The 21,950-nt window shown below is 47.9% G+C and overlaps 1 protein-coding gene across 2 annotated transcripts in view; it reads left to right on the forward strand.

The window, feature by feature from the left end:
- The first annotated feature begins 14,043 nt into the window (after positions 1-14,043).
- The window catches only part of RASGRP2 (RAS guanyl releasing protein 2), a 41,587-nt gene continuing 33,680 nt past the window's right edge, over positions 14,044-21,950 (forward strand). The window contains exon 1 of one of the 2 annotated variants that reach the window (XM_054990652.1): positions 14,044-14,332. The gene's annotated coding sequence lies outside the window, so the exon portion shown is untranslated. The remainder of the gene's footprint in view (positions 14,333-21,950) is intronic. The other variant, XM_054990658.1, reaches the window with a different exon arrangement.

Below are 21,950 nucleotides of genomic sequence, written 5' to 3' on the forward strand. Positions count from 1 at the left end.
GTTTCCCTCACTAGCATCACATTTTAATCTGGTATTTTGTCTTCCACCTTGGGAGAAATTTACTATTCTTGCCTTAGAGTGGAGGGAGAGAGGAAAATGTTACCTGTATGCCAGCCTTCTACAACACCCCTTTCTGTTCTGGAAAATGCCATAATATGCCTCTCCCGTCTAGATGCACAAAAAAATCTACACTTGTTCAAGCTTCTCCCCTGCTTGCTCTTTTTTTTTAAGAACTAGGGAGCTAGTGTCTGTCAATTTGTTGCTTGTTGGGCGAGGAGTTTAAACAGGTCTACTGGGAGCTCAGGTGCATGGGAGTTGTCAGGTGCACCAGGTACAATCCAGGTACAATCTTGGCTGGGGAACACAGCCAAGATGGTGCAGGACATGACAACAGCTCCGTCAGCCAAAAACTCAGCCTGGCCTAGATGGTTTTGGTTTGCTGTGCTGCAGGAATTTTCCTATCCTGACCTTTGCAGGAGCCGAACAAAACCGGACCTTCGAACTGGGGAGGGGGAAATTGGGGAGTCTGTCCTTTTCATGCTTTTGCAAGGGTGTCTTGACTTGGAGAGGAACGCTGCAAATGTGTGAAACTGCTTGTGAGGTTCTGTGAGATTTGCCTGGGAGAATCCCCTGTGCCAGTTTTTCTGAAGTTTCAACAAGACAGCTAAGACTAGAGCTTATTTGGGGGCATGCTTGGCAGGCAGAACAGCTGGGTTTTGATGACCTGTTTTCCAGGCACAGGCTGTCTCTGCTTTCTGGTGATGCCGTTTCCCACTTATTGCATATAAATACGTGGCTGAAAGGATGGAGTGGACTTCTGCCCTAGAAATGAAGAACTGGATGTCTTTCTGCACTCAATTTGCTCTATTTCCCTCCCTTTTTTGAGGCTGGGGTTCCTATTTTCCAGCCATGTATCTGGCCGCTTCAATTATGAAGGCCTGGGAAAGGGGGGAATCTTTTCACTAGTGGATTTGGGGGGGCATCAGAAGAATAATCTAAACAATGGTGTTCCCCATTACACTGTATGGATGTGAAAGTTGGGACAGTGAAGAAAGCTGACAGGAAGAAAATTGATTCATTTGAAATGTGGGGCTGGAGGAAAGTTCTGTGGATACCATGGACTGCCAAAAAGACAAATAAGTGGGTACTAGATCAAATCAAGTCTGAATTCTCCCTAGAAGCTAAAGTGACAAAACTGAGAGCGGAACTACAAGTGACAAAAGGCACAGGTTGGACACTTGTCAGCTTCCCTCAAGTTTTGATGGGAAATGTAGGCATTCTAGTCTTGCAGCTTGGCTCTCTGACTGCTGTCCAATGGACTTTTCAACTGTCACTTGTCCAACATTCCGCCAAGCTGCCTACATTTCCCATCAAAACTTGAGGGAAGCTGACAAGTGTCCAATCTGTGCCTTTTGTCACTTGTAGTTCCGCTCTGAGGCTATCGTACTTTGGTCACATTATGAGAAGACAAAATTCTCTGGAAAAGTCAATAATGCTAGGAAAAGTAGAAGGCAGTAGGAAAAGCGGAAGACCTAAAATGAGATGGCTTGACTAAATAAAAGAAGCAACATCCTCCAGTTTGCAAGATCTGAGCAAGTCTGTAAATGATAGGATGTTTTGGAGGTCTTTCATTCATAAGGTTGCCATAGGATGGAGGTGACTTGACGGCACGTAACAGACACATTAGAAGGAATAAATGATAACCTTGGGGCACCTTAAAGACCAACATTTGTTCTGGAAGAGGCTGTGGTTGAGTATGAAGGGTCAGCAGTCACATGTTTGGGAGAGAGGGAGAAAGGAAACTAGGCCTGAAAGGGCTATGGCAAGGGTTGCTGTGAATACTTCTCTGTAAGGTCAAGTATGTAAGAATAGCAACTGCATAACATACACAAGTAGTAACAGTCCTGGATAGGAAGATTTGCAACAGCAATCAGACTATCTAACAGAGACATTAGCCTCAGCACTATATTCTGCATCAAACCTAGGAACCAATTCTATTTTCATACCTATTTATTCAGAAAATGATCATGCCACCTCTTGAGGGAATCTGCCTGAGGCAGCTTACAAAATAAAACGTAAGAACGTAAAACATCAACAATTGTTAATGAAAACCAAGGCTTTTTTGAGGGGGAATGTTCTGGAACGCTGTTCCGGCAGCTCTAGAATCTGCCCACATGATTCCTTCCTCCTTTGGCCCTGTGGGCTCTACAGAGGAGGCTTAGCTGCTTTGAGTTCATTCTGCTTTTTTCCCATTCCTCTGTGAGTGAGTGAGAGAGAGAAAGTGCAAGCAGAGCTGCTGGGGCCGGCTCTCCAGAGGAGGCTAAGCTGCTTTGAGTTCATACTGCTTTCATTTCATTCAGGGGTTTCTGTGTATATGTGAGCTGCTTTGAGTTCATTCTGCTTTCTTTTCAGGGGGGTGGGTGGGGCTCTGTGTGTGTGTGTTGCTTTCATTCTTTTGTTGACTGAAATTGACATTGTTATGGTTCCCACAGCTTTTGAATGCAGATTGGTTCTCTTAGTTAAAATATCAGTTATGGTTATTTGTATTAGTTAAAATATCAGTTATAGTTATTCCAGTTTTATGCTAGGAATGGATAGCTGTGTCCAAGTCACAGAAGGCTTTCATCAATATATTCATCAGCATATAGGTGTTCTTGTGTCTTAATAGCTGTAACTCAAATGGTTCTCCCCATCCTCAGCTAATTAACCTCACTGAAATTGCAGTGGATATATGGGTGTTAAGGAAGTTTTTATGAATATTGTTTGTGTGGGACATTGGAATATTTATTAGCATTTCACAATGTCACAACAGCTTAGCCATTGGTAAGGTAGAGTTGGCAGACAACAACAAAAAAGCCAATTTAAACTAAGTATAACTCTAATGCAGCTAAACTTGAGTATCTAATTTTGAACTGCTCCAGTAAAGCAAAACCCTCGCTGAAAATTTGAAAATTCAATATTCATTAGATTAGGAATTTCAGACTCTGTGGAATTTTGAGAAAGAATTTTGGAATTTTTTTTTCTACACTGCCAAAGGGAATCTGTTAGAATTTAGATTTGTGAGACAGGTTTTGGATTTGTAGAGGCCCCCTCCTTCTTGCATATTTTAAAATATGATTCCAAAGAAATGAAATGTTTGGGAAATGGAATGGAAGATTTCATCTTTTGTAGAAGATACAGAATGGAAAAAACCCTGTCTCATAATAGTGTCAAGCGTACTAACATTTATCTCGTCCGTAATGCATTGTGCTGGTTTCCGGGAAGCAGTGGCACTTCCGGGAGTGATGTCACTTCCAGAAGTGATGTCATCATGCACACATGTGATAATAGAGAGTTCTACCACCTCTTTTCCCAGAAAAATAGCCCTGATGAAAACCCAACCTTAAAAAAACAGCCAGAGCATGAAAATAAACCACTGAATAGCTTAAAATGAATTTAAGAGTTTTCAGGTTAAATGCACGCTGTTAAAAATGGCACCATGAGATCAAACCTTTAAGGAAAAGCTTGGGTAAACAGAAACCTTTGGACTTGGCACCCCAAAAAGAGTAGTGTAGCTGCCAGATGAGTCTTGAGGAAAAGGGGGTTCAATAGATGAGGTGCCACTACTGAAAAAGCTCTGTCTCCAATTGCTTCCTGCCTAGGGTTGCCAGGTCCCCTAACTTTCCCAGAGGAAGGGTGGGTACTGCACGATGACATCACTTCCTGTTGTCACTTCTGGACAACATCATCATGCAGGTTTGTGCATGCGCTTTGCAGCGTGCCAATTTGGGCCTCAAATAGGACCCAAATTGGCCCACTACAAAGTGCAGAAGCAGTCTCAGGGTGGTGCGATAACATCACTCCTGGGAAGTGATGTCACCACACTGCCCTGGGAGCGCATCTAGGCGGCCTCTTCCCACACCTTCCCCGCTGGCCAGTTGAGTGGTGTCGGGCAGAGGATCTCCCGCTGCCACCAGGAGACTGGTAACCTTATTCCTGCCTTATATCTGACAGCAGGGGCCTGGAGAGCAGGACTTGTGAGTTGCGAGTGGGATCTTAGATGGCAGGCTGAACAGAATAAGGGTCCATATCCACTAAGGCAGTGATATTACAGAGCCTAAAAGCAGCTGCCCCACCATTGAGGGCTTCTCCTCAGTGATATCACAGCACCATCTGCCAACAAGGCCCTTCTGCTGTCTACGTGTGCCAAATAAGTCTAAGCCAAAGAACAAATGGGCCCAAATCTGCCAGAAAATAATGGCAGTTTTCAGTCACCAGAAACCACTTCAGTCTCCCAGGCTTCGATGCTGATGACCTCAGTATCAGCCAGACTTTGACTCAAAGACTTCAGAGGAAGACTGCAATGTGAAGGTGCTGAGCTAGTGTTTACCTGCAAATTTGATTTTGTTCCCTTAAATTGAGCCCAAGGGCTATTTCTCCTCCCATGGGTGTTAAATTTGCATAGACAAACTAGAAATATTGTGTTATCACCAATTACAACACATTGAAAAGTCACAAGCCTTCTGTACCTTTTGGGCTTTTTACAATTCTCACATTTGGTTGTTCACAATTCTTTCTTCATCCCTGTGGATATGTGCGTTATGTGTGTCAAGTCACCTCCAACCTATGGCAACCCTACGAATGAAGACCTCCAAAACATCCTATCATTAACAGAGTCGCTCAGATCCTGCAAACTGGAGGACGTGGCTTCTTTTATTGAGTCCAGCCATCTCATTTTAGGTCTTTCTCTTTTCCTACTTACTTCCACTTTTCCTAGCATTACTGACTTTTCCAGAGAATCCTGTCTTCTCATGATGTGACCAAAGTATGATAGCCTCAGTTTTGTCATTTTCCTGTGGATACAGAGATGTGCTTATCTGCCAGTAGAGGATAACACTTCATGCATTTGATGAAGTGGGCTCTGGCTCACAGAAGTGTGTGCCATAATGAAAGTGTCACGATTGTTATATATCGCTGGAAGCACTTCAGCTCCTCTTCTGCTGGTGGTGCACATATACAAAAAATAGGCATGGATATCGGGTTTTTGAGGTGTGAACAACAGGCAGTTTTAAATGTGGTTGTGGGTTCTTTAATGAATGGATGTCTGTGAAGGAAGGTTGATTTCCAGTTATGTTCCTGGTATCCTGCCTTTTACAATTCTTGTGTGATTGTAGCCTTAGTTTTTCAGGTCCCATAAAAATCTTTGTTGAGTACCCTTTGAAGCCAAAAGAGAGATTTATGGTCTTTGAATCCTCAAGGAACTCCACTCTAGCCAGCAGAAGTCTAAAAAACAGGGCAGGTGCCACACAGTCCTCAGTTTTGGCTCCACGCTGTCCCTTTTGCAAATACTGTATGCAGATGTTGTGGGAGTCCTTGAAATCAAGGCTTTCCGCAGCTGCTGTGGAGGAGAGGAGATAAGCTACTCAAATGCATTGGTGGTGGGACAGCCCTTGAAGACAGTGTGTGGAAGCTTCAACTGCCAACATTACACCCCCAAACATGCTACAGCCCTATACAGATGTGGGGTGCAGACTTCTAGACACTTCTTGAACTGAGGAAACCAGCCAAGCCAGGAGTCTCCCTACCCCTTACGGCCCTTTCTGTGTTTCGCGTGAATGGGAGAGACTGGAGTCTGCAGATGAGGAGGGCTGCACTTGGCCCCTGTGCCTCTGGCATTTTCCATTTGAGTTCTCCTTTCCAATTTGCTTTTTAAAATTTGGCAACAGAATCCCCAACCCTTTTATTTAAATTAATGCATAACATTGGAGGGCAGCCCTGCGCTCTGTCCGCTTCCTCATCACCCAGAAATGTTGCAGCTGAATGTGTGAAAGATGCTGACTCTGTTCAGGCTGAATCTACAGATGCAGCAGAATGGGGGGAGGGGAGTAGTAGAATGGAATGTACCACTTCAGACTAGGGCAGGGGGACCACATGCTCCCCTCAATGTGTTCCCCTATTTTGAAAACTCCCCGAAAACAGCAAATTAGCTCAGCGTGGAAAGGATTTGGCTAGAATCTTTCTCCTTGGCATGCTATTTTTCTACCTGCAGGGAGTTTTTAAATTAAATGCAAGGGAATTTCTTAAAATGGCACTCCTCCTCTGCAGTTTGCAGTCTACCATCCCTCCACATTCTGCTGTGTATTGAAATTCAACTGGGAAAGAACTGTCCGAGTTGACACCAGGCAACGGGAATGCTGTTTGGGGATTCATCTGCCATCAGCAAGTGGTCAATTGAGCCCGCACAAGCCTCAGTTCTCTGGACTCCAGTTCCCAAAAGCTTCTTTCACAATGAAGGTGTCGCAAGATTCTCCTTTTCTTGTTTCGGCTGCAAGAAATAAACATGTTCCTGTGGCTTCTCCTGTGACCCCCCCCCCCACCTTGTGACCTTGAGCAAATCCCATCGGTTGCTCTGTGCCAACCAGCCAGCCATGGTCCTCCAGGGATGAGAACGTGCCACCCTCCCCACCCCAACAGCTGCCCCTTCGCACTCAGGCAGTCAGCACTAAAAATAGTCCCTCCTGTACCACACCTGCTGCGGTCTTGATCATCAAAGGGCTTGGGGAGGGGGGCTGAGCACAGGCTAAGTGGCCTGTATCCATGGCAACAGCAGAAACATAACTTTGGCAGCTTTCTGGGGTTGCTGGCCCCCAATACGGTCAAGCTATATGAAGCAGCACTGGCAAGGGGCTAGAGAGACCCAGTGATCCTAATTTATTTATTGATTTATTTATTGCATTTTTATCAGGCCCTTCCTCTAAGGAGATCAGGTGATCAGCCTTCTTCCCTCCTCCAAAGGAGATAAGGGTGGTGTGCATTGTTCTCCTCACCTCCATTTTAACCTCACAACAACCCTGTGTGGTAGGTTAGACTGAGAGTGCGTGACTGGCTCAAAGTCATCCAGTGAGCTCCCATGACAGAGTGGGGATTTGAACCTGGCTCTCCCAGATCGTGGTCTGCTGACACTGACTGGGTTTTTTTTAAACTTCTCGTTTTTGAGAGGAACGGGCCTACCTTGCAAGGATGCTGTGAGGCAGGAAATAATGCTGCAGTTTACAGAAGTGTTGCATATATGAAGAGAATTGGTAGGAATGAACAATCTAGAAACCAGGGCATCATTTAGGAAGGCAGCCCCTGTTCACCCATCTGTGCTTCCAAATGCACAACGAACTTGCAAAGACATTTTTGCAGGCACCTTCTTTGATTCAAGCGCGGGGATGGGGCGAGGGATGGTGGTGAACAGTGAGTAATGTATTGAAAGGCAGGAGCTGGGGTTTGAACCAGCAGTGTGGCCTTACTCCCTGACCCTAGATGTGGGTGGATGGGAGGGCAGATGGTTATTCAGTGTGACCCTGGAGAGCTGCCACCAGTTTGAGTAGACAATACTGATCTTGATGGACTGACGGTCTCAGTATAAGGTAGCTTCAGGTGTGAAAGGTACACTGTACTTTCTCAGAGAGTTTAGGTGGGTAGCCATGTGGGTCTGCGGTAGAACATCAGGATTTGGTCCAGTGGCACTTTAGAGACCGACAAGTTCTCAGAATAGTAAGGAGTCATGCATCTGATGAAGAGAGCTGTGGTTCTCGAAAGCTCATACTACAATAAAGTTGGTTAGTCTTAAAGGTGCTACTGGACTCTTTACTATCTTGCAACTACAGACTAATGCAGCTAACTCCTCTGGCTCTCTACCTTCTCAGAATCAAAAAGAGTCCAGTAGCACCTTTAAGACTAACCAATTTTATTGTAGCATAAGCTTTCGAGAATCAAGTTCTCTTCGTCAGATGCATGGTACAGAAACTGGTCAAATATAGAAGAGGAGGGGGGAGGAGAGAGAAGATGCAGTTAGGGGGGGAGAGGGAGGATGCAACCAGAACATTCCTTTGCTTGTAAATGTAAACATCACAAATCAACAGGGCCAGACTAGTACCCAGAAACAGCCTGCTCCAGGACAAACCTAAAGGAACTAACAACAGAACACCACTGGTTGTCACCTGTAGCTCCCAGCTCAAACCCATCCAACGTATCATCAGTGAGCTACAAACCATCCTGGAAAATGATACCTCTCTCTCAGAAGCCCTGGATGGAAGACCTTTCCTTGCCTACAGACAGCCCCCCAACCTTAAACAACTTCTCACTCACAATCATGAATCGGCCAGCAGAGTCACCAGCACAGGTACCAAGCCCTGCAACAGACCCAGATGCCAGCTCTGCTCCTATATCTACCCAGGGAATACAATTACAGGACCCAATGGCATCAACTACACTGTCTCTGGCTCTTACAGCTGCTCATCCTCCAATCTGATATATGCCCTCATGTGCCAACAATGTCCTTCTGCTCTGTACATTGGACAAACCAGCCAACCTCTACGCAAAAGAATAAATGGACACAAATCTGACATTAGAAATGGCAACGTCCAGAAACCAGTGGGAGAACACTTCAATCTACCAGGACATTCCATCAAAGACTTAAAGGTCGCTGTAGTTCAACAGAAACCTTTCAAAAACAAAATCCAACGGGAGGCTGCTGAATTGGAATTCATATGCAAATTTGACTCTGTCAAGCTGGGACTGAATAGGGACTATGAATGGTTATCACATTATCACAGGTAACAGATTTCCTTTACAGAGGCGGGGTCTGGGAGAGCCCAGTGGCGCCTGGCGTGGGCTTTCAGGAACCACAGTTCTCTTTGTCAGATGCATCTGATGGGGAGAGCTGTGGTTATTGAAGGCTTATACTACATAGGAATTGGATGGTCTAGCTGTTTTACTGCTGCAAACTAACACGGCAAACTCCTTTGAAGCCTCACCCAAGCCAACTGACCCCCACACCAAACTCAAAACTACCTTCTCAGAGGCACTCTAATTCTTGCTATGGCTACTTGTCTTTCACATTTTATCCTACCCTTCCTCAAAGTAGCCTGGAGTGCCGTAGCGGCTCTCTCCTCTTCCATTTTATCCTAGCAATAACCTTGTCCAGTAGATTAGGCTGCTAGGGAGCGAATGGCGCACGGTCACCTTATGCAGTTGAACCAGGATCTCCCCGCGCCTAGTCAACACTCCTAACCAAACTGGCACTAGAATAGTTCAGAGCTAAGTGCGGTGATTAAACAGCGGTCCAGGGACGTAAGCACTGGCATCAGTAGAGCCCAGGAGGGCGTGGGAGAGGTTGTTTCTCACTGCTTTGAAGCTACAGCTGGTAGGGGGTTTCTCTGATCACTGCTCTCCCCTCCGTTTCCCCCTGCAGGAGGGGAGTGGGCATGGAGGGGGCGGCCTGGCACCCCCTCCAGCACTTATGCTTTGGGGCAGGTTGCCGTAATTGGATCTGCAGCTGGCAGGATTCATGGTGATTAATTGGCCGCGCAGTGGGGCAGCTGGAGTGCCACACACTGAGCGATTCCGTCACAGAGCTACACACAAGACATTCCCACCAAGGGCAATACACCAAAGTTTGGAAACAGGCGCAAGGCTGCCCTATGCAGGGGAGAGGCACAGCCCACACATCTAAGGCAAATGAGATTGGGAGACGTATTTAAAGTGATCTGAGAGGCATCCTTTCCTTTGGAGTACACACTGATTAATCTGGTCCCATTACTATCTCCTTGTCAAACAGGCTTGTAGGTTTTTGAGACTACAGAAGAGCCTGCCCAACCTGTTTTGTTGGGGTGGTGGAAGGATAGTGTACACTTTAAAACCACACATTTAACTCTCTGGGAAAACCATTGTCTGAAGCCTTAATTTGTCCAAGGATATTTCAGGCCAGGAGAGAAAATAACAGGACAGTATTATCTGGACTGGCTACTGGAAATATCTCCCAATCGGCATCTCCGACCAGCAGGTCCTTCTCCAAACTAGAGGAAAGAACAATGGATTGTGTGTTGTTGTACTCCCCCTAAGTTTCCAGAAGTTGTTCCGCCGTGACTCAGTGGTACAGCATCTGCCTTGCATACAGAAGGTCCCAGGGTCAATCCCTGGATAGCTGCTGCCAGTCAGAGAAGACAATACCTATTTTGATAAACTAAGGGCCTGACTTGGTAGACGGACGCTTCTTGTGTGTTCATAATCTCTTCAGGAACAACACTAGCAGAAAAAAGACGAGGCTTCCTTCCAGAAATGCATCAGAGTCTCCATCTCTGCTCTACGCGGAGAAAACGAGCCAAAGGCTGTGGGGTTGTGCCAACTCCATTCTCAGGAGCAGCTGCTTGTCAGGACCCCCCTCCTCCAGTCCAGGGGGGAGCAAGAGCTGACTGTGGGTAGCCTTAGCCAAATGTATCATCAGGATTGGCTTGAAGGGACAGGCAAATGCTCAAGCCTCTTCCGATCAATTTTTTTTAGAACGACGGAGAGGAAAGAGGTTGGGTGGACTCTGCTGTCCTGCTTCGGGATAAGGAAGGCCCTGCTGACGTTTCACTAAGAAAAGTGAAACACAAGTGGTTTGGAGAGGGCTGCAGCCACAGCCCTGGCCACGGCTGAAAGGAGGCAGTGGCCAAGTGCCTTCTTTCTGTCCTTCTCAGACAAGAAATTGGGGGTGGGAGTGCCTTGGACAAGGGAAACAGGGTTTCTTCTGGTCCGGTCCATTCCGTTCGGGGCTTTCAGCAAAGCGTTTGTTGCTGTCTCCTCTCTGGACATGATGGCCCAAATTGGAAAAGGTGGGCCTTGAATGCAGGGATTATAAAGAGGGCAGCGAAAGGCAACACTGGTGAAAGGCAAACTTTGGAGCGGTGTGTGAAATCTGAACTTAATCCGGAAAATGACATTCTTCCCCCCGCCCCTCCAGTGGGAGTCAGACCCTTCGCTGGGATAGGGAAGGGAAGAAGAGACTTGGAAGCCGACTGTTACACCCCTAAACGTTGCACAGATTTTCTTGGGTGTTCTTAGTGCGAGATTCAGATCCTGTCAATCCCCTTGAGGCTCTTTCCCCAGAGTCTAGTTGGGTGGGAGTTGCTTATCTTGACACAGAGCCCTAGCAAAGATACTTTGGATGTGCTCAAGGCCATTTGTTATTCCTTATGGTGATGTACAGTGCTATGCAGCATATGTCAGGGCTAAGCTTCATCACTGGAAACAGGTTCTGGGATTAAGCCCTAAAACAGCTATGTGGGTTGCTTGCTTCTGCCCCCCTCCCCAGTTTAGGGTTTTGACTCTTCTTCCAATCAAGGCAGTTTGCAAAGCACCAAATCCATTCCCAAAATTCTTTTATAAGGATAACTCCAGACCCAAAGAAGGCCTTGCAACATGGTCCTAAGTGCCTTATTCCTTTCCAAGTGCCTTTGAAGTGCCTTATTCCTTCCAAAGTGGCTTGTGTGTGAAGAGTGCCCTCAAGTCACAGTGGCCTTAGGGCAACCCCTAGCAGGGTTTTCATGGCAAGAGACTAATAGAGGTGGTTTGCCATTGCCTGCCTCTGCAGCCCTCGTCTTCCTTGGAGGTCTCCCATCCAATTACTAACCAATGCTGGCCCTGCTTAGCTTCTGACATCTGACAAGATCAGGCGAGTCTTAGCATAATGGAAATGGAAGATGTTCACCCGGGGTGGCTTCTTGAGTAAGGGTGCAGTACCTCCAATGCCTTTTATATGGCTGATATCTTTCACATTTGCTAGGAGAGGGTCTCTTTGTATGTGCGGAGCACTTCAGGCACTTAGGAATGGCTTCCAGGCCAGAGAGTGCAGCTTCCATGCAGCTAAGCTTTGTTCTTGGGGCTGCATGTCTCTTTGGTATCCATGGTGGTGAACTCAATTCCTCTCCAAGCTAGCACCAGTGAACTTTTCTTGCGCTTAGTTCTGGTGAGGTGAATGGAGAAGCTGCACCACCTTGGTGCAGTTGGGTGTAGTGGTTAAGAGTGGCAGGACTCTAATCTGGAGAGCCGGGTCTGATTCCCCACTCCTCCGCCTGAAGCCAGCTGGCTGACCTTGGGTCAGTCACAGCTCTCTCAAAGCTCTCTCTCAGCCCCATCCACCTCACAGGGTGATTGTTGTGAGGATAACAACAACACCCTTTGTAAACCACTCTGAGTGGGCGTTAAGTTGTCCTGAACTTATATTATTATCCTGAAAACGTGCTGCTGACCTTGGCACCAGAGTCCCCATTCTGCCAGATTTCCACACAGGGTCTGCACATATGTGCAACTGGCTCCAGCCACAGTTTGGAATTGCAAGTGAGTGTTCATTTCTCCAATTAAATACCTATCAAGAGACCCCTTCTGTCTAATCCAAGAGATCTGTGGTGTGGGAAGAAACACTCTATATGTGCTCAGAGGCACTCTATTGACACTTTAAACATGCCAGAGCCAGGCCCTGGGAAGCCCTGATCCAAACCAGGCCTTGAACCAGTCAGAATCGGAGTGGTGGTGGGGGGGGGGGGGAGAGAACAATGTTCCAGGAAATCAGAACGCACTTCTCAGAGATTCCATTTTGTCATAATGAAGGGCTGCCCCTGAAACCATGTGAAGAGCCTTTCATTCTTTTACTAGGTAACCAGAGTTGGCTTCCAGATGCAGCTGGAATTAGAAGGCCGTCTGGGTAGGCTCAATCCTAACGTCTTTTTGCAAAATGAAACTCTGTGGTGGTTCTGAGTTTGGCATCTCATGCACACTTCACCTGGTTCATGGAAGATTGGGAGGGGGAGGGGGGGCTTGAGTTACTGCCCGGCCAGGTCTTCCAATCTTTTCCGATCAGAGCCCTGCAGCACCGGTTGCTATAGCAACCAGGGGATGCTGCAGCGCCAAATTGTGAGGCTGTCTTTGGACCTCCCCCCTGCACATTTGTGTTCCACATCTGCTCTTTGCTGTCTGGATGTGCCCACCGTGGGCACCTCCAGCGGCTGCGTCAATGCTCTGGCGACCATCTCCTCCCATCACACCTTCCCGGCAACAAATCTGCATCTTTCCCCTCGTTCTCCATCTGCAAAAGCCTGAATTCTTTTCACCCCTCACACTTTCCCAGCAATCTTGTTAGGGAAGGTATGCCAGGGCAGCAGCCAGAGATATTCCGACGCCCAAGATGGCACTAATTAATACAGGTTACATGACATGCTCTTGTGCATTTTAACAGACTTGCGCATAAGAATCTCCTTGTGGGTTGACCCTCCTTGATCAGATCCATCCATCTTCCCCCTGAAACTGAGAGCTAGCGTGGTGTAGCGGTTTGATTGTCAGACCTGGAATCTGCAAGTCCCAGGTTCAAATCTTGCTCTGCCACGGAAGTTTGTCCAATGATCTTTGGCCAGTCACACATCCTCACACAGGGTGTTGCTGAGAGGATAAAATGGAGGAAGGAACGCAGGAAGCAGCTTTGGGTCCCCGCTGGGGAGAAAGGCAAGGAATAAATGAAGTAGAAATAAATCATCTTGCAAGGGCCAGGCAAGCAAGCTCTTTATCACCATCCAGTGTTCCTTGAGAGATCCCTACTCATTAACATTTGGTTCATTAAGATCTGAAGGAGCTCTGCTTCTCCAACGCTCACACCTTGGAAACCTAGTTGGTCTTTAGTTGGTCTCTAGTTGGTGCCACTGGACCCGAATCTGGTTCATTAAGGTAATTGTTCCATGTTTTGACACGTGAAATTCATCTGCATGCTGCTCTCAAGGCAGGAAGAGCAGCAGAAAATGCTTTAATGCCGTTCTACACTTTATAGTGAAAAGAATAATAAAAGTAATAAGCCATGTGTGCACCTTTTCCCCTTCCCAGAAATGCGCAGCGGCAAGAGTGCTCAGTGGCACTCTGCACATGCTCTGTTAACACTTTCCATGGTTTATTTGTACTTTTTGCCAAGATACTGTGTGATTTGCTCAGGGTTTTTTTTTTTTTTTTGCGGGTGGGGGGGATGATCGAGTGCAACGTTTACTCACTCAGATCTCAAAAGATGGTTCCTCGGGGTGCTCTGTTTAGGCTCAGAGGCACAGTTGCGCGATTGCCTCCCGAGATCCGGCCCTGCGTATCCCCGAAAACACATTCCGGGGCTAAGGCCCGGAGGGGAGGAGAGGGGAGGGGCGGGGCAGGGTTCGCCGGTCTCCGCGCGGCGCTTCTTGCCCGCGCCCCCTCCTCCCTCTGCCAGCGAAGGGGTTACGCCTTCCGCAGTGCGCTCGCCCGGAGTGCGGCTCGGTCTGGGCGACGGACGCGGGAGCCGCTGCGGGGGGCGCCCAGAAGGGACGCGGCGCTAAGTAGCGCGGAGGGAGGCTGCCTCTCCTCCCCGCCCGGTCCTTCCCTCCTTCCCTCCCTCCGGTGGGGAGACGAGGCTGCGTTGCGCACGCCGAGGCACAGCCAAAGCCGGGCGGAGCGGCCGTCGAAGCGCGCAGGGAGAGCAGCCTCGGTGAGCGGGTACTACGGTCACGGTGGACGGGGCGTGGATCTGGACCCCCGCAAGGTACCAGCGTCCTGCCCGGGTCCACGCCTCGGGCGCGGGGAGGGGGATGCATCTTGCCAGAGCCCATCTCCGGGACTTGTTTGCAGTGCCGCGTCTTGGGAAAGCGGCGAGGCAGGAGAGAGCACTCGGGGCGTGTGCAGAGCGCCGATTAGCGCGCGGGGTCCCTTCCCGCCGCTCGGGGGCCCGGCAAGCCTGGGACGTCTCTCTTGTCGAACAGCCCCCCCCCCACCCCCAGTGGAGGCACAGCCCTGGTGCTGCGCTTGGAACTGGTAGGGGAGCTACGGGGAGGCCAGGAGAAAGCCCCCTATAGCTGCCCTTGCCGTCAAAGCAACCCCTCTAAGATTGGGGAGGGGCTGCCCAAGCAGTGAGGCAGAGAGTGCCCCTGAGCGCGCAGGCACCTGCCACCCGCACCCATTTGGAGTGGGACAAAAGGTTTGCCGGGCATTGAAGGTGTGACTTCCAGGTGGCCTTGAATGCCCTCTTTAGAAAGATGTTGCTGGCACCCCACGAGAATGGAATGAAGGGGGCCCCTCTCCGTGCCCACACGCTCCAAACTGAGAGGGGAGCCAAGGGAGGGGTCAGGTAGCTCAATGCAAGCCAGCCGCCTTCTTCCACACTGAATCACTGTGCAGAGTGGGATAGTCTGTGGTGCTAAAGTGTAGCTTTATGCTCCCGCTGTGTCATATGGCTTGTGTCTGTTGCCTGGCTGCTGCACTCATCTTTGGGGCTGGGGAAGGGCAAAACAAACATCTGGGCAAACAGGTGTGCATCTTGACACACGACTGTGTATGTGTTGGGGGGTGTAAATTAGCTAATCTGGTGATTTGGTCTTCTTGCTGTAGCGCTCATCGTGCTGATAAAGAAGGTGTTGTCAATCTTTGGCAGTGCTTTGCTGGTGTACAAAGAGGGATGTGTGGTGATGCAGTTGCCAGGGGTCAGTGTTCAGTCTGCGCTTGTGTGCCTTCTCCCCAGGGATGCTGCTGTGGAGGGTGTCCGCTGTGCGTAAAAGGGCTGAGCATTGCAGCGTGGAGCATACCACATGTGAAACGACTGCATCTTGTATGTGCATGAAGGAATGGGGTTGTATGATTTTTTGTGTGTGTGTCCCACATGTAAGGTCAGGCACAGGTTGGGGCGGCATGCAGAGAGAGAGGGCTTTGGGTTCATTTTGGTAGTAAGGTTTTGCTTTTGGAATGTGCAGGCTTTCTTTTGAGACCGTGTATGTGTGCGTGTGTGTCTTCCTGCTGCACATCCATAGAATGCTTACTCCTTTGCCTTTTTGTGTGTTCCGCAGCTGCGTGTGTTGATAAATGTTTGTGCCACGGACAATCTGTTGTCAATATATTTATCTTGCGGAAGTGTTGTGTGTGTATGTGTGCGTGTGTGGGGGGGGGTAGATGTTGGGAAATTACATTTTGCAACTGGTAGTTTGACTGATATTTTGCAACAAGGCCTTGGGGAGGCAGGAACCAAAAGAAGAAAGAAAGAAAGAAAAGAAAACCCACCCCAGTCTGCAGACTGGCTGTATAAGAACCAAGAAGTGGCACCTAGGAGGAGGGGAGGTCTCCATGCCCTCTCCTGCTGAAACTGCCCATCCCTGAATGTTGTTTCCTTTCACGTTGCTGCTGAGGTTTTGATCCAAAACAGCGGGGAACAAAAAAAACTTACCTAAAAATAACTCTACCACGAAACGCCAACCCACCGTTTCCGAGCACAAAAGGCTGTCTGAAAAGATTAATAATAATTGCGTTCTACGACACAAAAGACATTCCTCACTACATATGGGATTCCGTGCGCTGTGCTAGGAAGAATTGCTGGTGTGGGCACGGCAGCTGCTTCAGCAGTTTTGGGTATGACATTAACTCTCTTGGGAGCTCAGGGCAGCATACGCGGCTTCTGCCCTCCACCACCTTAAACTTTCATGGCCCCCTGTGAGTCTTATGGCTGAGTGGGGATTTGAATCTGGGTCAGCACAATCTTAAGATCAACGCACTGCACAATCTTGGCTCTCTGTATGCCAGATAAGTGTGTGCAGAATCATCCCTTATTTATGATCATTGCTACCATTGCTTCTTCAGATGGCCAGTGCTGTGTTAGAATATCGATCGAATTCCAGCTCTGCTTTGAAACTTTGCTGAGTGACCTTGGGCCAGTCTCTCTCTCTCAGCCTAACCTACCTCATAGGGGTGTTGTGAAGATAATATCAGAGGAGGGGACAGTGATGCTGTAAGCCACTTGCCCAAGGCTACTAAGGGACTCTTATGCACAAATGGAAAGAAGGGCACTTAAATAAAGGTCTTTGTGGTCTCTAATTATCATGGAGTACCCAAACGGAGTCCTGGATTCCACCTTGCATGCTGTGTAATAGTAAGACTATGAGTTGCAGGTTCTCAGCTCCCATGAGTGAGGTGCCAAATTCAGACAGCAGCTGTGGTACTCGGGGAGAAGGGGGCTCTAGACCTCCCTCGTGAGCTACTTTCCCAACCTGAAATGGTCCTGAAATGGGCGTGTGTGTGTTGTTTTGCTCATTGGGAAAACCCATAAGTATATAATTTCAGATCAAAAAAATGGCCCAGAGTGGGGAAAGACTGAAGCCACAAGCACCACAGTTGCAAAATGAATTGCATGCCATCTGCACTGGAACGGAGGACTTGTGTCTGACTGTCACACAGGATACCTGGTAGAATCCGGGACCCTACCTGTGTACACAGTCTGAAGGTTCCACTGGATTGCCCTGCCTTCAGTGTGTGCTGAACAGGTAGCCTGCACTGCTGTTCATGGGGGTGGTGTTTGTGTGACCATAAGCCTCACTCATGGATGAGGTCACCAATAGTTAACCAAGAAGGATTCAACCACATCTGAAGAAACTGAGGTGTGAGCAAATGGCCTGAGTGTGTAAGCCTGCCTGAGTGGTTGCAGTGGAGCAGTGTGTGATCCAGGAGGTGTGGCAACGGTTGTGGACAGCCAAATGTCCTGAACTAGCCCTGAGAAACAATGTGTATGTGGGAGGGGTGGGTGGGTACGGGATATCCCTGTAGATTCTTTGCCCCAAACCCCTCACCCTTAAAAATGTAACTAATTTTTATGTTGGTTATGCTTGTTTGAGGATGTGAAAATCTTATATACAAGCAGATCAAGAGGAGTTAGCCGTGTTAGTCTGTAGTAGCAAAATAGAAAAGAGTCCAGTAGCACCTTTACGACTAACCAACTTTACTGTAGCATAAGCTTTCGAGAATCACAGCTCTCTTCGTCAGATGCATCTCCTCGTCAGATACATACAAGGGCGGCAAGTCCTGGGAGTTTTTTTTAAAAGGGCACCAGGCTGCAACCCACGTCCCTGACCTTCCCAAGCCCTTCTCTTTATTCTCAGGTGCCAGTTTTGTGTTTACTTCTCAGTAGCCGCAAGGAGCTCTGCACATGCTTAGAAAGTCTTTTTTTTGCCTTTCTATACATTTTACAAGCTGGGCATGAAACATCTGGTTCAAGTGAAACGTGGCTAGGGAGGAAACACATCTCATCTAGCGCCAGGGTCTGGAAAGTAAGGTTGCCAACCTCCAGGTGGGGCCTAGAGATCTCCTGGAATTACCACTGATCTCCAGGCTATAGAGACCAGTTGCCCAGGGGAAAATGGCTGTTTTGGAGGTTGGACTGTATGACATTATACCCAGCGAGTGCCCTTCGCTCTCCAAACCCCACAATCCCAGACTTGACCTCCACATCTCCAGGAGTTTCCCAACCCAGAGTTGGCAACTCCATCTGGAAGGTGTATCATAGGAGAAAGAAAGATACTTTATTAAATTTTAAGAAATTCTATATTTGGAAATGGTATGATCTGAACACGCGATTGGGTTTAAAAGGCCTTGCCTTTGTGTATTCTGGGTCATATGAACAGGAATGGGTTTGAGTGTCCCCTGAGACCAGGGCCCTGCTGTGGCTCTGGCCGCTGACAAGCTTCACGGCCTACCACTTGAGCTGTTTTCTCTGGGCAGCTGTGGGCCGCAGACTCTTCAGCCCTTAAGGAGGCCACTGTTTGGGCCCGGGAGTCTCTCTGTTTCCGTGGTCAGCTTCAAGAGGCCAGCTGGAGTTCCCAGGCTGAGGAACTTGTCTAAAATCAGCCGCCAGGCCTGAGTCATCCCCTGGCAAAGGCCCCAGGCCCCGTCCTGCCTTCCAAACATTCCATGACTCTTTCCCTCGCTTGGGATGATGAGAGTGGATGGATGTGCTAAAAACTCTGATCCCCGTAGCTGGGGCGGGTGGGGGGTGGCTGTGACTTTGCACCGTCTTTCCCCAAGGGCGAAGCAAGTCGTTTTGCCTTGTTGTCCCTATTTGCAGAAAAAGGCTTTTAAGTTCAGTGCAGATAAGGAAAAGCAGCTGGGAATAAGCTGCTCCCTCTCCAACGCTGCCAGTGCCCCCCCCCCACTTGTTCCTACTGAATAGAGGAGAGGGAACCCTGGCCTAGCATCCTCAAGGGGACAGAAATGGCTTGGCTTGGATTCTTGTGTCCAAAAAAGAGCCTGTGCCTACTTGGAGCCAAGATTTCTGGGCCCCTTTCTTTGCTGTCAAGAGCTGGAGATTTTTATCTGTGGGTAAAGTTCTGGAACTGAGTTGGGACTGCTACCCGAGCTGAAGAAAGGCTTTGTACCATGCTTTTCAAGTGGCCAATGCTTTCAGTCTAAAGTGAGAATGTGTGACTCCAAAGCCTTGTTCATATATTACAGGGAACGCACATACATTCTGAATTTACAAGTTTCTACATTCTCTTTGTAAGGAAGAGCCAATACCTGTTCACTTTGCAGGGACCAGTACCTGGATAAATGGGGGGGTTGTATGAACGTTCAGCGGTATATATGTTGTAAAATGTGAATCACTAAATGCACGTATTTTTTAAAAAAATCAAGTGTACACTGTACATGGATTAGACAGGTGTTCTCTGTAACTCGTGAATAAGGCTCAAGTCTGCTTGGAAGCCATTTTCTTACCTGCAAGCTCCTGCCGCTTAATCCTGGATTGTGTGAACTGGTTGGTAAATGGAAACACACTTCGTATGTATCAGTTGTCATGTTTCAGACCTGAGTAGAAAAGTGCTTCCAGGGCTGAGCTCTAACCTAAGAACAAGAACCTTGTTTGGTGAGACCAGAAGTCCGTCTAGCTCATTGATCTGTCTCTAGCAACAGGCAGTCTTTGGGACTTCACAAGCAAGATATTGATACTCTTTATACCTTCTTGTTTGTACCCAGCATCTGTGAACTGGGCATCTTCTCAGTTCTCTCTCCCTCAAAACACCCCCATCCAACAGTAGCTTCTGTCTTGTTAACCTCAGTATTGCAGTTCTATCTTTCTGTACCCTGTACGTAGCCCTGTGTCCCCAGGATTGAGATGAAGAGAAGCTCAATTGAAAGGTCAGAGATCCAGCGGAGTTAGCCGTATTAGTCTGTAATTGCAAAATAGTAAAGAGTTGAGTAGCACCTTTAAGACTACTGAATCCAGTAGTCTTCAAGGTGCTACTGGATTCAATTGAAAGGGCCGTCTAGCCAACTGTCTGTACCCAGGAGGACCAAAACAGTGACTTGTGTTCTGGAACTATCCAGGCTAATTCTCCCAGAACCCTGAGACACCTCTGAATCCTCCAGTGATAACTGAATCCCAAATTAGTCCTGGTCAAATGGAAAACCATGTGTAAGAAGGTCACAGCCAGGAAATCCATGCAATGTTTATGCAATAGTGTTTGACGAATTCTTAAGGGGGAGGTTGGAGGAAGGGCTGTGCAAATCCCTTGTAACATCTTCATGTCCCCCCTCAACTGGTGTAGCTCCTTCCTAAAAGAGAGGCTTAGATGTCCTGGTGCAGCTGCCAGGGATGGAAGACCTCTCTCCATATGAAGCTTCTTCAGAATCCCCTTCTGCAATTGTCTCCATCCTCAAATAATGTTTCTTTCCAGGAAGTCGCTTTTCAGAAATGATGCCGACCCCTAGAGCAGCTAGTCCTGATGTTATTATGAACGCAAGAAACAGGGGAGTATTGTCTTTGGTTGTGAGCATCTGGGCAGCTGCTTAACAAAACAGGATGTTAGATTAGGTAGCTCTTTGGTCTGATCTTGCAAGGTTGTGTTGTCTGTGTGCGTGTGAGATCAAGAGGCCAGTCTCACAATCTGCTGAGTAAAAAGCAGCTTGGCTTGGGCGGAGAGCCAAGTCGATGTTAAAATCATCTCGTAACTGTTATGGTTTTGCAAACCCTTCCAATCTGGTTCCCCCAGCATGACTCTGACATCATTAGGATAACCGAGTACAGGGGCCAGGCTGGATTTCTCCTTTGGTCTCACATCAAAATTGGAACCGGGGTGGTGGTGGTCAAAAGTCCACCAAATCTAATTCTCCCTCCCCCGCACTGACTTCACCCCCACCTCTTTATTGCCACACCGAAACGATACGGCTTTCGTGAGGTTGAACTTCATAGAGACTGCAGAGTACGTTGCGAATGACAGGGGGCATATAGAAGAAGGAAGATGCTTGCAGAGCAAAGAGATTTCACTGTTTGAAAAGATAGAAATGAACTGAGGCCAAGCAGCCCTTAAAATGGGGAACCTGCAGAAACCAGCAGGGCGGGGTTTCAGTCGCCCGGAACATTGTGACCCCGGGGTTGCAATATATAATCAGCAGTACACAAACCGATGATGTGCTAAGCAGTGGGGCAGTGCAGGGGGTGAAAGTAGCTTAACGGTGCCATCCTAAAAACACTTTCCTAGAAGTAAACCTTATGGAACTGACTTGAGCAGGATACTGAGTAGACCTGCTTATGATTGGTCTGTAAATTTCCTGCTGAGATTGCCTGTAAAGGATAATTACAGTAATGAAAAAGCAATAAAAAATTTTCAGTGAAAATAAAAAAAGATCTCAGGGAGGGGTTTTGCAGTCAGGACTTGATCCGGGTACACTGGAACGATGTTCGGTTGATGCTTCTTCTCCCACTGCTCTGGCTGGGGGCAGTCAAGAAGTGGCGCTGGACCCCTTCAGAGGCATGCCTGCCTCTCGTGACAAGAATATTCAGAAGAATCTTTTCCTCTGGCGATTGGTATCAGCTTTTTAAAATCTGGACTGTGAGGCATCCTCAGTATCTCAGAGATGGCATCTGTAGCTGTGTTTTGTAGCACACAAATACATTTAAATGTATTAATCACCATCTTTTTAACTTTGTAAAAGCAGCTAAAATTCTTTAATCAGCAGGGCTGCCCCGTTACGACACAAGTTTTGAAGGATTTTTGTAATGCTAATCTACGGCGTGTGTCAACAAACATATTATAGCATTATATTCATTCCCTTGCTCTGGAAAAAAGAAGGGAATTTTCACAAGTGGCATTAACGATGACTTACTTGCTGCTCTTGTGGGGTGGCTGTAAAGTGGTAGGAAGAGCTCAGGGATATCTTCACATCTGACCTTTGACACCTAAATGCCTCACTTGTGCATGCAAGGAATGGGTGTTTCAAAAGTGAGGGTCATGTGGAGTGACCTGCTTGACTGCAGCTCCGTCCCTGTGATGTGTATTTGCAATGGGCCAAGTGTCTTTGCTGCCGGGTAATGTGCAAAGTAGCTGCCCGTTTTGTGATTGCAGTTTGGTGCCAGG

This window comes from Eublepharis macularius, chromosome 1 (assembly GCF_028583425.1).
Source record: "Eublepharis macularius isolate TG4126 chromosome 1, MPM_Emac_v1.0, whole genome shotgun sequence".
Taxonomy (NCBI): Eukaryota; Metazoa; Chordata; class Lepidosauria; order Squamata; family Eublepharidae; genus Eublepharis; species Eublepharis macularius.